Source organism: Beta vulgaris, chromosome 3 (assembly GCF_026745355.1).
Source record: "Beta vulgaris subsp. vulgaris cultivar EL10 chromosome 3, EL10.2, whole genome shotgun sequence".
In the NCBI taxonomy this organism is placed as follows: Eukaryota; Viridiplantae; Streptophyta; class Magnoliopsida; order Caryophyllales; family Amaranthaceae; genus Beta; species Beta vulgaris.
In genome coordinates, this window is record NC_079204.1 from 38,871,696 (window position 1) to 38,885,803 (window position 14,108).

The 14,108-nt window shown below is 37.8% G+C and overlaps 1 long non-coding RNA gene across 1 annotated transcript; it reads left to right on the top strand.

The window, feature by feature from the left end:
* Positions 1 to 216: 216 nt before the first annotated feature.
* Positions 217 to 2,687, top strand: LOC130590730 (uncharacterized). Its single transcript, XR_008968578.1, has 2 exons — positions 217 to 708; positions 2,431 to 2,687. It is a non-coding gene; the product is annotated as an uncharacterized LOC130590730 (long non-coding RNA).
* The last annotated feature ends 11,421 nt before the right edge of the window (positions 2,688 to 14,108 follow it).

A 14,108-nucleotide genomic window follows, 5' to 3' on the forward strand; every position in this document is an offset into this window, starting at 1 on the left:
TTCGATAAATTTAAGTAGCGTGTGATTTTAGTTTTTAAGTGTTGTATATAATATGGGTCGACCAACATAAAGAATTCTTTTGCAAACCCATATCCTTCTTATGTTGTCCAAAATTTAGAGGAGAAGTATTAAGCATAGTATTAGCATCTTCTATCTATCCCTCTTTAACCACCAAAAGGTGAAGAGCCATCCCCATTAACCCATCTTAATGCAATTAAACCTTTGCTTTATGATATGAACCATCAATTATTTTTGCTGCACACTCCCTTCACGCCAGCCTTACAAAGAAAAATAAAGAGTCCTTCTCCCTTCTCGCATTTTCGGCCATTTCTGCACACTCATCTTGTTTGCCCCATATCTCCTTCGTCTCTTATCGAAATTGGACGTGTGAGTAGTCGAAATTCATCTACTCGGAGAGATCTTGCTCGTGGTGTCATTCGTTTTTGAAGATACTGGAAGAATTGGTCGCAGTTTTCTGTTTCAATCAGACGGGTCACCCAGTTTTGTTTTCCTGTCGCACCTTCACGAATTTGATCATCGCTGAAGATCTAACCGTTGGATCGCCCTGAAATTTGGAAAGCATATTTAGGACATCTGGGCCTTCATTATGACCGGAGCGATTTTAAATCAGAGGTACACATTGACGGGAATCGAGATCAGAACAGAACAGTACATAATGAAAATGCAAGCAATTGGAGGTCTTCAAAGGTAACTAACGGCGAACCTAGTGCGATTAGAATTCGTTTAGGAATTATTTAGTTCTTAATATCTAAGTTGTGTTGATTTTTATGTTAAGATTTGTGGGTTGCTAAAGTTTCATATTATTGATGTTATACTTGTTATACTTAAATGTTTATGAGTGATAGTTATGTGGAAGGAAACTAATTCTACTATTTTGTTATCCTTGCTAGAGTTTAATGGTTAGAATTTTTGTTTATTATATCTTTATGGTTTACATATTGGTTAGTGACATTGTAAATCATGTTGTTATACGCCTATTATGTTGGTTTGCTTAAGTATGATCAAAATGATTATAATATGAGAGTATGAATATCGTTGCCTGCCGGTGTAAGTCGCTTGAGGAAGATTCATGTCCATGGCTTGTTATCTGTTGTTATTATCTGCCACAAACTTAAGAGTGATGCTTTTCCGTATTAGCATGGTAGTGTGGCAAGCTTACGGTTTTTATTTACATCTTAGTAGTTATGGTGTTGTAAGATGTTGGGTTGTTTGAATGATTAGATATGATTCAAGTATACTGGTGTATCAGATGTATAAGATTTTGGTGTTATAGTTATATATGTATACTTATGTGTCAATGTATGCAGGTATGATGATTTACTCTTATTGCTATATGCATGCTTACATGAGCTTATTATTATTATTTTTATTATTATTATTGACATATATTTATATTATGAGTGTTTTAATTATTTTATGATGGTTTGGTTGTTTGTATGATTTTGGGATTATAATAATATTGTAGTTTTATAAATCAATATTTAAGTTGTCGACGTTACAGTACTCGAGGGAGAATAATACTGTCTTTAGTACCGTTTCGCCAAGAGTTATGTACCAGGGTATTATGACTAACATTGTAATTAACCTTGTACCCAAACTCAGACAGAGAGTGTAGTAGTTGGGTATCTGTTTATACTGTGTTTTTGGTGTATATTTAGTTTGAAGAAAGATTTATTCTTTTCAGTTGGGTGAAATGATTTTTATTAGTATTATATTACTATTACTTTGAGAAGAATAAATATTGTTGAATTGAGACTCTTGGATTGCGATCCTAGTTTCTGCTGATTTTAGGTGTAAGGCCTGAAGGGCATCCTTATTATTTATATTTGATGAATAAATTATTGTATTTATTAACTGTGGAAATATTTTATTGAGATTAAGATATCCGGTAGGATAGATTTTGTCCCCGGTGAAGAACATCCCAACCACCTAGGTTGCGATTTAGGGGTATTACCTGGGTTAATTGTTGTCGTCCGAGAGGTTGGGAAGTACTGAGCTGGGTAATATCATGCATCGGGAGTTTGGCCATTCTTAGACACAGGCAGTAGGGAACGTAAGCCCATAGGCTGTCTGGAGATTTCGATCTGACAAACCTTAGGAAGTGGGTTGCGATCCACTGGCGTTCTGCTCTTTCTCAAAAGCTATTTATAATATTTTTGTTATATTATTATGGACGCTTATGTTGTTGATCTTGTATGCTTATATTAAGTTTACTATTCATGATTTACTTTATTTAACCATGTTAAACTGTTAGTTGTTGTTTTGCTGTTATTTGGTTCAGTTTGATCTTTTATGTTGATTGGGACTTATTTATTAACGCTTGATAACTTCTACATGGATCCTAATTGAGCTGGGAGAGCTGTTTGTTACTCCCCACTGATTGTGGATGTTTGTTGTTTATTTTTGCAGGATATGTTGATGACGATCTTATTTGGTTTTGGGCTCGGGTTGAGTTGTGAGCATTAAAATGTTAGATGTTTTAGGCCTAGACTCTTATATTAATTTAAGAGTTAGTTTTCTCTTTTGGTTATCAATTTAATTTATTTATACTATTTATTTATGTTGGTTTTATCACTTAGATAATTAAACACATTCTTGTAGTAGTGACATTCCCAGAAGACGGTGTTTCCGCCATCGTCCTATACTACTATTATTATAATTTCTTTCTTTTTTCGCTTTGAAATTCTGGGGTGTTACATAATGTAATCCCCCATAATTTTATGAATTTTATAAATATATTTAAAGTATATTTATAAGTATTTTAGTATTTAAATAATTAAATTCTTGAGCATTGACTATTTTAGAGTCAATGATTATTTTAATGTTTAAATAGTCAAAGTATTTGAATTATTTTAATGTTGTTTTGCAAAGGAGATGTGCAGTTTGTGAACTTATTTGTGAGAGCACTCAATTCTTTCTCTCAAGCTTGAGGGCTGCATGTGAATAGAGGAAATCTGCAGTATATTTTGGTAATGTGCAAGAAGATATGCAAACGAGAATCCTTCAAGTGTCAGGCTCCCAGAGGGGTACATTTCCTTTTAGATACTTAGTGATTCCAATTACTACCAAGAGAATTGCTAAAGCTATTTGTGACTTGCTAGTTGATAGAATGATGAGAAGAATTCTCTGTTGGAGCTCCAGGCACTTGTATTATGCTGCAAGAATAGTACTAGTAAATTCTGTCCTTCTAAGTATACATACTTACCGGGCTCAGGTGTTTGTGCTGCCAAAGAATGTGCTAGATAGGATTGTGCAAATTTGTAGATTATTCCTTTGGGATGGAAAAATAGTTCTGAATAGACCTCCCCCTGCAGCTTGGAGTTAGGTGTGTAGAACAAAAAAAAACAGGAAGTCTAGGAGTGAGGGAATGCCATACATGGAACATTGCTGCAGTAGGAAAGTATGTTTGGCAGATTGGTCAAAAGGAGGATCTGCTCTGCTGGATTAAATGGGCGCATCATGTCTACATCAGAGATCAGGATTTGTGGGACTATAAACCCCCACCTATAGCTAGCTGGGTATGGAGGTTGATTTGTAAGGTGAAAGAGGCTTTAAAATCTGTCTACACAAACAATAGATGGCTAGATGGTGGGAAGAGCTACACAGCTAAAGAAGGGTACAAGTGGCTTACAAATCAAAGAGATAAGGTTACTTACTATCATTGGGTGTGGGATACTGCTAACCAACCCAAACACTCCTTTATTAGCTGGCTTGTTGCACTTATCAAGCTCAGAACTAGAGTACAACTAGCTAAAACAAATGTATGTCAAGCTACTGAATGCTTAATGTGTGGCATTCAGCCAGAAGACTCTACACGTCTGTTTTTTGAATGTGTGTATAGTAATAAGATATGCAAAGATATTATGAATTGGATGGGGATGCAATGCTACAGTAATGAAAACATCTTCTCCTCCTGGAAACGCTGGGGAAGGAAATACAGAAGTAAGAACAGGCAAAAGGTATGTTATACTGCTCTTGCAGTCACAATATATCATACATGTAGGGCTAGAAATCATGTGTTGTGGGAGAATGCTCTGTATAGACCTGAACTTGTGGTTCAATGTATTAAATTATGATGTCTATACTAGGTTAAAAATGAGTGCTGTAAATTAGTGGTCTGTTACTGATAAAGATTGGCTTTGTAGACTAAGTGAGAGTATGTAGCTGGGGATTGCAGTGGTGGATGCTAGGTGTTTTGGGTGGAGGAGAATGTAAGTTTGGCCTGGCGTTGTAGGCTTTGTCTGTATGGTGGTGCTTTTTTGCTAAGTTGGTAATATATATTTACGTTTTACCAAAAAAAAAAGATGGACTTTGAGAGTCAAAAAATAATTTAAATAAGTTTTAGTAGTAGTGCAAATGAATTTAATATTGGGTTAGAGCCTTAGAGAAGCCCAAGTCTTTTGTAGTCTTTTCATGTTATCATCTTTCATTAAGCTAAATAAACAAGCCCATTAGCGTTTAGACTCTAATGGAAACATATAAACAAACTACACCGTCACAAATTTTGCATCTCATAAAACTTAGCAGACAAAGCCCTAGACCCTAATTTTCTTTCTTTCTCTCTCTCTCTCTCTCTCTCTCACACACACACACACACACACACACCAGGTTCTCTCTCTCTCTCACGACCCTCTCTCTCATTTCTCTCGACTGCCACCCAACCGATCTCCCTATCGCCTCCGTCGGCCATCACCAGTCCTGTGCCCGGCATCGCAGCCCAACCAGCCCACCTCCTCCTCGAACGCCCCTTTATTCCTCTCTTCTTTTGGTTTATTTCCTCTCTTTTCTTTATTACTAATTTATGATGTTAATTGTTTTCATGTTTAAAGTATTGTTTTATCGAATTATAGTTTAAAGTTTGTATCTTTAGCCATTTTAATATTAATTTCAGATTACATAATTAGTTTGGTGAAGTAAATAAATTTTAGATTTAATATATATGTTTAAATTAGGTTTTAAACATGTAAGCATGAATTTTTAGTGTTTTTAAGAGTGAAGACTATAAATTATATTATAGTTTATGAAAATTGAGTACTTTAATCTTTGGAACTATTTTAAAGTAAGTTTAAAAGAGCTTTACAGAAGTTATACCTTGCTGGAATTTTTAATTGGTGTAATAGTGGAAATTTTATTATTTGGTAGGAGGAGAATTCACCTTGAGTGAGTTCTAAGGTTGTGAAAGTGGCCTTCCGTATTGTTTACACAAGGTACGTACATGCCTATGTATTTTTAAACTAGTATCATGTCCTAAGGTTATATTGATATAGTATCATGTGTAGGGAACTTTTTATACTTCATATGTGGCTTATATTTAAGTGGGTTTGCATGTTTTATATTGTTGTGTGAAGCATGTTGCCTATTATGAAGTATTACATGTTTATATGGATGATCGATGCAAGCATGTGGGTTGAGAATGTTTAATTTAATAATTTATATGAGGGGTTAATAAATGTATTGTTTACTGTATCATGAAATGTATCATGTTGTTGGATATTTACATATTGACATGTTGGTTGGTTGTTGATTTAAGTAACCAACTAAAAGGTTGGTTGGTTATTGATATTAGTCAATAAATATATGGATCGGGGATTAATTCTGAGTCAATTAAGTTGTATGATCACAATATTTAATCCTAAGATAAAAATTAGAGGCTTTATTTATTCATGTTAATTATGTTGGTTGTCTTATTGTTGTGAGTCCCAACATCAAATAAAGTATTAATACTTTAAGTGAATAACAATAAGTTTTAGACTTTGTGTATGTCTGAAGTATTGGAATAGTATGAGTTACAGTACATGATGGTAGCCCATAACTTTTCTTAGGGGTCCGATTGATCATCGTGTCCTATTTTTATTTAATTAGTACCTCGATATCGTTGGTCACGGGAAGTATAGAGTCACGCCCGTACTTCGCCTTCTAAATTGAAGGCAAGGTTTGGTTGGACAACTCTATCCATTAACGATTCAAATTTATTAATAAAGTGATTTGTTGGTTTTGTGGAGTCAAGTTCAGTCTAGTGAGTCTAATATTTTTATTATGTTATTGTTTATCCATAATTTAATGCTTATTAGTGTCATGTTAGGTTATGTGTTTTATTTATTATGCATATACTCAACTTTGCTAATTATGTGCTTTTTTGTGTGTCGATCATGGATGTGCCTTATTGATCCTGTAATGACCTCATTTGACGAGCAGTCTTCAGGATCAGATCAATTGATCAATATAGCATAAACCATTCCAGGTTTGAAGATGCATCCATTGAGATTTTGGGAGACAGTTTTGAGACCCTATGTTTTGGCCTCTTTGTAATACTCTGTATACATTTGGTTTAATTATGTTATATTGGTTTTACTTTTTATGTTTGGTGTGAAGTTGATTTGATTTTGTAGTTGACTTTGTCATTGACTTAGTTTGAGAACATTATGGTTCTTAGACATTAAAATATCTTTAGTTTAATTAATTATTTCAAGTACTTTTTTATTTTCCATTACAAAATGTTGATGAGTAAGCTGATACGTTATCACACGGGTCATAATATCTTGGTGATTCTCTAAGTTTTGTGGGAAATATATATTTTATAAAATAAAGAATTGACGTAGTGTTAACATAATCTCCAAATGAATACTCGAACTCTGTAGGGAACACTTAGACTCCAAATATATAGCTCACCAGACTTACGAGGCTATTGAAGATCCTATACCACCATCAAAAGAAACTTATAAATGTTAATGAAGTGGTATCCTAATTTCACAGTAAATGCACAAGATTTATCATAACCCCACAAAAACTCATCATCTAGCGAAACCGAGGGGAATCGAAATGCGAAGAACTTCATCTGCCTCAAATGAGAGAAAATTATCTCGCACATTATCTTCATCCCGACCATCTATATTTTCTAATAAGAATTAAAGATACGGTGAACAGAACAGAAATATAATAATTTATAGTAAGGATTATTCTGGGGATGTAGCCCATATTTAAATTACTATTGTGAATTTTTCTTTGCTTTTGCGATTGTTGTTGCATTTGCTGTTGTTGCTGTTATTGTTGTTGTTGTTATTGTTGTTGATGTTGTTGATGTTGTTGTTGTTGTTGTTGTTTTGTTTTTTTTTTTTTCCCGCTAAGTTAGAATTATATTAACCACCAAAAAACCAATTAACCCTTCAGAAAAGAGCAGCCCAACTAGGTTGGCTCCCTCACTTACTGAAGAGAATACAACAAGCTGTATACTAAACATTTTCCAACATCCTATCTATCCATATTTGATCCCTAGCAGTTATTTTCTGAGGTAGGACTAGTTTAATTCTTTGCTGCACCAGCTGCTTCAGCTTCTTGAAGATGACTTCAGGTCTCCACACTACATGATTCCAAACCGCTTCATTCCTTACCCACCATATCTGATATACTAGTCCACTGAAGACTGCAGCCATAAATCTCTTTTTCACCCCTACTCTCTTGCTCTTCAGAATGAACAACATCTGCCTAGGGAAAGTCTTCTGGATGGTTGTCATGCCCAGCCAGTCCCTCACCATATCTAAACATTGAGCCTAATATGGGCATTGAAAGAAGAGGTGATTATGATTCTCAAGGCCTTAGCTTGCTCACATAGAAGGCAAGAATTTGAATCCTGAACACCTATCTTCACAAGAATATCTAACGTTCTCAATCTTTGTTTTGTCACAAGCCATCCAATCACCCTGTGCTTTGGGACAGCTAATATGTTTCATCTTAGTTTTTGTTTTATTATTGATGTTGTTGTTATTGTTGTTGTTGTTGGTGGTGGTGGTGTTGATGTTGTTGTTGCTACTGTTATTAGTGTTGTTGTTGCTACTGTTATTAGTGTTGTTGTTGTTGTTGTTGTTGTTGTTGTTGTTGTTGTTGTCGTTGTTGTTGTTGTTGTTGTTGTTGTTGTTGTTGTTGTTGTTGTTGTTGTTGTTGCTGCTGCTGTTGTAGTTGCAGCTGTTGTTTTTGTTGTTGTTGTTGTTGTTGTTGTTGGTGGCGATATTGGTGGTGTTGGAGTTATTGTTAATGGTGGTGTTGTTGTTGTTGTTGTTGATTTTGCTGGTCTTGTTGTTGTTTCCGTTGTTGATGTTTTTTATGTCACTATTGCTGTTGTCGTTGTTGTTGTTGTTGTTGGTGGTGGTGGTGGTGGTGGTGGTGTTGCTATTGTTGTTGTTGTTGTTGTTGTTGTTGTTGTTGTTGTTGTTGTTGTTGTTGTTGTTGTTGTTGTTGTTGTTGTTGTTGTTGTTGTTGTTGTTGTTGTTGTTGTTGTTGCTATTGCAATTGTTGTTGGGTGCTTTTCATTGAATTATAGCCATTTAGCACTTACAATCAACCCACAAAAGATCTAAAATTGCAATACAAAAATGTTAAACACCCTTAAACTAATGTCATTGCTTCTAATCTGTTCCTTCAGGAATTTAAATGTCTTTGCAACCTTTTGGGCGGAACTCCATTAATGTAAAATCATTGTGGTGTTTCTTTCAAAAAAAAAAAAAATCATTGTGGTGTTACAACTGATTGGTCTTCCCGATCGAAAAATTTGAAGAACGAATCCTTCAAATTTGCACCCCTATACCAACAGATGAAAAAATCTACAAATAATCTACAAGTCGATTATTCCAAATTTGTATTTGTACACACACAAAAAACTGACCGAAAATAAGACTCAAGCTAATAAAACCTAAAAAAGGGAATGGATTAATCCCATAATAAGGGAACTTACTAACGTCACCATACTGATGGTGATCTTTATTATATTGACTCTAAACACTAAAAAATAAAGAACATATTAGGGCTTACCATCAATAGATAATCGATGGATGCCCCTAGGCTTTACTTTGGTGGCTAGGGTTTGAGAAGATGGGGGAAAAATTGATTGACCAATGGTACCCAAGTCTCACTTTTGTTGCTGGGACAAGTTGTGACCGAAAGAAATTTTAATGTCGAAGCATTTAAGAAGTCTATAACTCAAGCATGGGCGATGAAGAAGCGAATTGTGATCCGCATGATTGGGTCTGACCGCTTCATATTCCAATTTTTGCATTGAAAAGACAAAGAAAAAGTGTTAGCCGGGAAGGCCATGGTCATTTGACAAGCAGTTACTTATGCTCGAAGAAGTGGATGGACATGATCAACCGTTGGAGGTAAATCTAACTTACTCCCCATTCTGGATTCGAATAAAAGACTTGCCTTTTAACTGTCGATCCACCCCTATTTGCAAAGCGATTGCTTCGAAACTTGGTAGTGTAATATAATTTGAGGATGATGGACTTAGACTTAATAATTATCGAAGAGTTAGGGTTACCCTGGATATTACTAAGCCTCTTTGTTGCTTCCAAAACATAAAGGGCAGAGATGACTGAATGATTCGCATTAATTTTGCTTATGAGCAAATGTCGTTCTTCTGTTTTCATTGTGGGATTATTGGACATAGTGAGAAGGACTGTTGTAATGGGGATGATGATGAGCTGGAGAAAACATTGGGGTGGGGCAAATCTCTTAGTGCCACGCAAAGGAGAGGACTTAAGAAATTCATGGAGGAAATTGAGGATATTAGGGCATGTCGAAAAGAGTTGTTTGTGCTCGAACCGGTGTCAAAGAAGGAGGGGGTAGCTCGGAGGTGCCTTGGGGAGAGATGAGGAAGTGGATGATGTAGTTTAGAGCTTGGTGGATACGAGGCTGCCCCTGTTGGAGGACCACATATCTATCCTGGAGAGAGAAATAACCTATGAAGGGGTTAGTGCGAAGGAGAATGAAGTGTTGGCGAGGAAAGAAGGGGATATACTGCTACCAGGTTCGATAGAGAAAGGGGAAGAAGGTGTAGGGAGGAGGGGGAGCTGATTGGGAAAGAGGTGCATTCGGTCCAGGTGGTGCAGGGTTCGAGTGACTCGGTCGATGGAGGGGGTCAAAGGAGTGAGCTGTCAGGGGAAGTGCTTGGTAATGTTAAGTCATGCACTAAGAGTTCTAGTAGTGGGGGTAGGGGGATCGAATGGAAGGTATCGAGGAGGATGACTTGGCTAGTGGGGAGTGTGGGAAACATAATAGAGAGGGAGGAGGGCGCGAAGTTGCGGGGGGGGGGGGCTACGTGGAGGCGAAAAAAATGTGTGTTTATGCAAATTTATCAGGAATGGCGTGAGGCGAGGTCTATTGTTGAGCAGACCAGCCAAGCCCAATGAGTACTTTGAGTCATAACTGTATAGAGTTGGGCAATCCCTCTACAGTTAGTAGCCTCCGGGATTTAATTCGGAAGAGGCCCCAACTTTAGTTTTTCAGTCAGAAACTAAGCTAAGTAACATGGAGTTTAATAGGATTCGTAGTAGATTGGGGATTCTCATTTTCTTGCGATGGATTCTATGGAGAGATCAGGGGGCCTTGCTTTACTCTAGAGGAAGCAAGTGAGTGTAGTGTTGCAGTCTATAACTTGCCACCATATTATTGTTGTTGTGTTAGAGGGGCTTGGTAATTAGGAGTGGAGATTTTCGGGGTTCTATGGGTGGCTGTAGGTGACTAATAGACATCTTTCATGTACACTTTTGGAGAATCTTACAGCTCAATTTGAGTTACCTTGGCTATGTATGGGGGATTTTAATGAGATCCTCTATTCACATGACAAGAAGGGCGGAATGAGAAAGCGGAGTGGCAAATGACAAATTTTTCGGGCAGCAGTAGATGTGTGTGGTTTCAAAGGTCTTCCTTTATCGAGGTATGAATTCACTTCTGATAAAGGCAGGGAGTTTGCGGAGAACATTCAGTGTAGGTTGGATCGTGCTTTGGCTAATGGGGAGTGGGCTTCTATATTTTCGGCGAGTCATGTTTGTCATTTGGAGAGAGAGTTGTCCGATCATTCTCCTATCAAACTCTAATGCGAGGGTGTCATTGAAAGTGGGTGGATTGGTGGCGATTCCTTGGCTTCAAAGCTTATTTTGTGTGTGGAGGGGCTGCAAATATGGGGTAAGGATAAGTTTAGGCCCGCGTTCAAAGAATTGAAGAAGAAGAGGAAGGAGCTTGCTATGTTTAATAGGTGGTTTGACGGTGCAAAAGGTCGGGAAAAGGCGCCGCTTGCTGCGTGATATAGTTGGCCTTATTTCGTTGGAGGAGAGTTATTGGAAGCAGCGGTCGAGAGTGTTATGGCTCGAGGAGGGGGATAGAAATTTAAAATTCTTTCATCAAAGAGCATCGGGAAGAAAGAAGAAAAAAACCATCAAACAAATAAAAGATGAAAGTGGAATGAGTTCAAAGGAGACAAAATGGTGGGGGAGGGGGGAGTGGCAGTGCATTACTTCTAGGATCTCTTTAAGTCATATAATCCTTCTCTTATTGATCAAGTTATGTTGGATTTTGATGAGAGGGTGACAGAGGAGATGAATGAAGGGCTTCAAGCTCTGTATACAGAAGAGGAGGTCCGGAAAGCATTGAGTCAAATGCATCCTATTAAAGCCCCCGACATCCATATGGTATGTGTCCCATGTTTTTTTTTCCAGTATTATTGGCATATTGTGGGGCCGTCGGTGTTAGCAATGGTGTTGGGCATTCTAAGTGGTAACTCGATCCCTCCCTATTTAAATCGCACATTCATTACTCTTATCCCAAAAAAGAGTAATTATGAATACAAGCGAGAGTATAGACCTATTTCTCTGTGTCATGTGGTGTATAAGTTGGTTTTAAAGGTCTTAGCTAATCGCTTGAAGACTTTCTTAAATAAGATAGTATCGGTTAATCAGAGTGCTTTACTCCAGGGCGCTTGATTACCGATAATATTCTTGTCGCTTTTGAGATGTTCCACCATATGAAGCATCTTAACAGTTAGGAGGGACTCATGGATATGAAGATTGACATGTCAAAAGCTTATGATAGGGTTGAATAGGAATTCTTAGATACTGCTTTGATGAGGTTTGACTTTGATATTGGTTGGAGAGGTAGGGTAATGGAATGTGTGAAGACTGTGAGTTTTGCTGTGTTGGTGAATGGTAGGCCTACAGAGGATTTTGTTCTACATCGAGGGATTAGGCATGGAGATCCTCTTTCTTCATACCTCTTTATTTTATGTGTTGAAATTTTCTCTCATTTGTTACGTCGTGTGGAGGAGAATAATTCATTGAGAGGGATTAAATTAATGCCTACTGCTCCATCGGTTAACCATCTCTGGTTCGGTGATGACTATATTATATTTTCTAAAGCTTCATTGTCGGATGCATAGTCAATAAAACAAATCCTGAATGTGTATGAGCTTGCTTCAGGGCAGAAAGTGAAATTTCGATAAAACAAATCTCTCTTTTAGCCGTCGAGTGCCTGATGATAGGAGTAATATTTCGCAGTTGTTGGCTGTGCAAGTTTTGGGCTCCCGACTGTTGTAGGCTGCTCTAAGAAGGTGATTGCGTGAGGGGTAAAAGAGAAAGTATGGAAAAAGTTGGAAAGGGGGAAGAGGATGGTTTTATCTAAAACTGGTAGGAAATTATGATAAAGTTTGTGTCCCAATCGCTCCCTACCTATGCAATGAGTGTTTTTAAATTTTCATCTTCTTTTTGTGATGAGATTAGATCCGGCCCTTATATCTCAATTTTGGTGGGGGCAAAAGAATGGGGAGAGGAAGATTCATTAGGTGGCATGGAAACAATTATGTAAGCCAAAGGTGGAGGGGGAGAATTGGCTTTAGAGATAAGAAGATGTGGAAGTAGGAGCCTTGATTGACCCGATCCGAAAGGTATGGAATGGGGGAGCTCCTCTCTCAATTATTTTTGCCATTTAAAGTCGACCGAATTTTAAGCATCCCAATTAGTAGGAGATTGCCCGAGGATGTTCTTTGCTGGGATTTGGAGAAAAAATGAACTCTAGAAGATTCGTTCTGCCTATCGGGCTTAGCGGGGGGTTGTATGTGCTGCCACCGAATTGGCGTGTTAATGAGCTGTCAATGAGTTGTGGCAGTAGGTGTATCGTGTTAATGTGCTCCTAGAGTAAAACTTTTTGCTTGGCGCACTGCATAAGAGGCTCTTCCCACTTAGATGGGTCTTAGTCGTCGCATCTCACAAATTTCAGCTGAGTGTGGTATCTTTGGTGGAGTTTAGGAATCCGGGCTCCATGCTTTGTTCTCGTGTGCGCTTGCCCAATCAGTGTGGGAGGTTTGCAATCTTGATGTGGAGCCATCGTAAGGGTGTGAGTGGGGTAGCTGGTTGGTGGGGGTGGTGTTTTAAGAAGTTGGATGCTGAAAGTTTAGATTTGTTTCTTTCGATGTGCTGGGGAATTTGGAGAGCTCGTTGTCAAGCTTTGATGGAAGGTATCATTGATGAGCCTCCCACTATAGAGCAATATGTGAGGAAAACAAAAGAGGAGTTTAAAGAGGCTTGGGAGGGGCCCAAGCAGGTGAGCTAGAAGTGCTGCTTTCCCATATGTTTGGAAGCCTCTAGGTGAGGGGCACGTGAAAATCAATGTGGATGCTGGGCAAATGAGGGAGAGGGGTGCTGGTTTAGGTGTCGTTTGTAGATGCAGCGAAGGGGAGGTTGGGGGGGGGGTGTGTGTGTGTTGTAGTCCAAGCTTGTGTGTCATGGGAGCAGCGTGTGGGTGAGGTGAAGGCAGTGCTTGGAGGGTTGATGCTGGCGAAAGAGTTGGGGTTTGAAAGGGTGGAGATTGAGAGTGACTGTTTGGCGGTGATTCAAGCGCTCCAACCAAATGTGCAAGGGTCGAGTGATTTTCATCTTGTTATTGAGGATATTTTTCATGTTGTTTCTTCCTTTATGTTAGTTTATTGGTCTTTTGTTAAACGGTCGGAAAACCGCGTTGTACATGATTTAGCTCACTTCCAGCCTTGGGAGAGTGGGAAACAAGTGTAGGTGGATGATTTTCCGGACTCTATTGTAAGTCTTGCTTTGAGTGATTTAATTAATTAATACTCTTTGAGGGTTTCCGTCTAAATATAATACACAATAATTATAATACACAATAATTATAATGCTATAAAACTATCTTAGTTACTATTTATTTATATTAATCATGTTTTATAGCATTTTATGACGTGACAATAAGCTCTCAATGCTCCAAAAGAAAAAAGAAAAAAGAAATTGAGTATAGGCAGATGTCTCATATCATCCCAA